Raw genomic sequence first — 3,421 nt, 5'->3', positions numbered from 1 at the left:
GATAAGATAAGTAGGAATTGACAACATTAAAGTTGCACGGTGAGGGTCTTTCACCCTTACCTTTAAGTCAACAAGCCTGTTCTGTTCATTTCCTCTTATGCATCTGGCACTGGTAACTCTCAGGCAGCACACTGGGCTAGATGGACCATTGGTCTGACCTCAGTATGACCAGGTTTGCATCTTATGTAAGCCATCTATGGCCTTGACTACACTGGCAAGTTTCTGCACAGTAAAGCAGCTTTCTGTGGTGTAACGTGTGAGGTGTGCACACTGCCAAGCCACTTAGTGCACAGAAACTTCGCAGTTGCATCACTGTAAAAAAATCCACCCCGCTGAGAGGCGTACAGCTTTCTGCGCCAGGGCTACAGCACCACAGTGCCAGTGTAGACCCCTGGTTGATTACAGTGCTGTGATTGGCCTCTGGGAGGTGTCCCACAATCCCTGTTCTCGCCTCTCTGGTCTTTGGTTTGAACTCTACTGCACTGCCCTCAAGTGAGCAATCGTAAACCCCACCCCTTAAATTCCTTGGGAATTTTGAAAATCCCACTTCTACAGAGACTGATTACGGTTACAGACCCATTCTGAAATTACAGCAGGATATTTTAAAGCTTTATCTTATAGTAAAGTAACACAATTCAAACCTGTCAGCACAGAGGAGAAAGCACTCCGTCATTTCACATTTATTGCTACTGATCTCACTGACAAACTTCCTTTTCTTGGGGCTGCTCCAGGTGTTTTCCCTCTATTCCCTTCCAGCTGTTGTTACGGGACTGCAGCAGCTCCCCAGATGGCCAGCTTTGCTCTTTCACTTACATCCTCCACTTCTTTGGACAGAGCTGTGTCTGCCCCCAGTTTAATTCATAGATGAGACCTCAGGTGCCAGCAGATAGTTACAAAGGCTAAATTCCCATCTTCATTGGGAGGTTATCCTGGGCTGTCGAGGCTGCAGGATTTCGCTCATGATTGGTCAAGGTGCTACAGCAGCTGCACTCTTACATTGTGAGTCCTGCAGCTTAATAGCAAACTGCTCTGCCATAGTCTGCAGTGCCGCCTGACTTTCTTAAAATCTAGCAGAAGAGAGACCCTGGAGTAGAGAAGGAAAATGTCCTCAGCAGTCACAGCCAGCAGGAGCAGGACAGGTTGGGTTTCTTTTTAAACCTCTCTCCCTGCTCAATCCTTTAATCATTCTCTGGACCCTCTGCAATTTATCAGAGAAAACAAACCAACCAACCAAACCAGGCTGATCTGACCGATGTAACAATCTGTTGCCTTCCGAGGTTGAATACAAATCAGATCATTCTATTCACCCAAGAGTTCCACTTTAAGGGCTTTTTGTTTTCTAGTTCCAATCAAAGCCTGTGCAACAGCATCATTGTTAACTCACCACTCGGTCACTTCACATTCACACATTCAAAAAGTGGGAAGGTCTAAGTCTTTCCTCCCACTCCAATGAAAAAGTCAGTGACAGAAAATGCCGTAAAGTGCCTCTGCTGCCTTGCGCAACAGCCTGGGGAAATACACGAGGGAACATGCTTTCCTCTCTCCTTCTGACACTGGGTAACATTTCTGTGTGTCCTTGAGATCCTGCCACAGGGACAAGGCTTGAGGATGCAAATGCCGTGTTAAGGCTTCATTGATTTGTACATTCCTTTACTCCTTCATTTGTGATAAGCAGGGCCAGCTCTAGGCACCAGCAAACCAAGCATGTGCTTGGAGTGGCACATTTTCGAGGGTGGCATTCTGGCCATCTTTTTTTTTTTTGTTCCAGTGGCAAAAGCCTAGAGCCGACCCTGGCAGAAGCAGTGTGTCACGCATTGGAGATGCCCTGGGGCTGCTGCAGTTTGCACTGCGGGGGAGCAGCACCTGCACCTTGTGGCTGGGCCAGGCAGGCCCGAGTGGGAGACACTCAGGCTGGGGGCCGCCCCACTGGGCACATGGAGCTGCCTGCAGGTGCCGCAGGACGGCCGCCCCCCAGCGCCGTAGCCGGGGCTGGGCGAAGCACCCTGAGCCGCCCAGGAACTGTGGCAGGGTGGCCAGAAGCAGCAGCAGCGGCGGGGCCATGGAGGATGGGGTGCTGCCATGTAGGGCTCACATTCTGCTCTCTGGGGCTCTGCTACCTCTGGGGCTACCCTGCCCCGACTCCTCAGTCCCCTGTCCTGGCTGGTCCTGGAGGCAGGAGCCCTGGCTGGAGGGACTCTGGGCTGAGGCGTGGCCCAGGAGCCCCGCTGCTTACCCTGACCCTGCCAGTGCCAGCTGGAGGCGAGGGGGGCAGGCGAAGTCAGCACTGGTGAGGGAGAGCCCAGGGCTGGGGCAGCATGGGGTATGGATGGGGTGGGGTGGAGAGCCCAGCGCTAGGGCAGCAGGGGGTGTGGATGGGGGAGGGGAAGAGAGCCCAGGGCTGGGGCAGCATGGGGTATGGGTGGGGTGAAGTGGAGAGCCCAGGGCTGGGGCAGCATGGGGTATGGGTGGGGTGAAGTGGAGAGCCCAGGGCTGAGGCAGCATGGGGTATGGATGGGGTGGGGTGGAGAGCCCAGGGCTGGGGTGGCAGCGGGTGGGGGGGGGAGAGCCCAGTGCTGGGGCGGCAGGCGATGCAGGTTGGGAAGAGAAAGCTCTGGGCTGGGGCAGCAAGGGGTGGGGTGGCGGGGTGAGAGCCCAGAGCTGGGGTGGGGGGCAGCCAAAATTTTTTTTGCTTGGGGTGGCAAAAAACCTAGAGCCGGCCCTGCTGATAAGGGTGTGTGAGCTCGAAATAATCCAGCTCTCACTTTCACACAGTAGGAAATTTCCAGGCTCACAATAAAAAAAAAAACTAACTTTCTAACCTAAGCAACTTGAATCGAGTCACTGTGAGATGACAAAGACAGAGCCCCAGGATGACTTTCTGTCATCACATGTTTTTAGAGTAGATCACATTCACTGGGTGGGTCTCCTGCTAGGAAGTGTCTGTCCAGTGGCAGCACCCAGTGCACATTCCCCACTTACAAACTTTTCTTCAATATATCGGCCACTGAACCTAGCGAGGGGGGAGGGTCCCATTGGTCGGGCTCCAGCCTGAGCAAGCCCCTGGACCCCGAGCCTGGCAAGCCTGAGTCAGCCGGCCTGGGCCAGCTGTGGGTTTTAATTGTACTGCAGACAGACACTTGGTGTTAAAATCCCAGCTTGCTCCTCAGGGAATCAAGCCCTCGTCCCCCACGTGGCAGACAGGGAGAGTCACCACTATCCTCGTGAGGTCGGAACTGACAACTGCCCCTTCACAAGGACCCAGGGGAACGGCTTGGGCAGCTCCTTGGCCAGCTGTGGCTGGCAGGAGACCAGCAAGACAGGAGTTGCTCTGGGTTCTGTGCAGGGGAGATTAACTGGGAGAAGTGGGGAGTTTGTCTCTGATTTACAGGGAGCTTTGCCAGAGTGGAGCCTGTAGGTCACA

Source organism: Gopherus evgoodei, unplaced genomic scaffold (assembly GCF_007399415.2).
Source record: "Gopherus evgoodei ecotype Sinaloan lineage unplaced genomic scaffold, rGopEvg1_v1.p scaffold_34_arrow_ctg1, whole genome shotgun sequence".
NCBI classification, from domain to species: domain Eukaryota; kingdom Metazoa; phylum Chordata; order Testudines; family Testudinidae; genus Gopherus; species Gopherus evgoodei.
Note: the sequence above shows the minus strand (reverse complement) of the source record.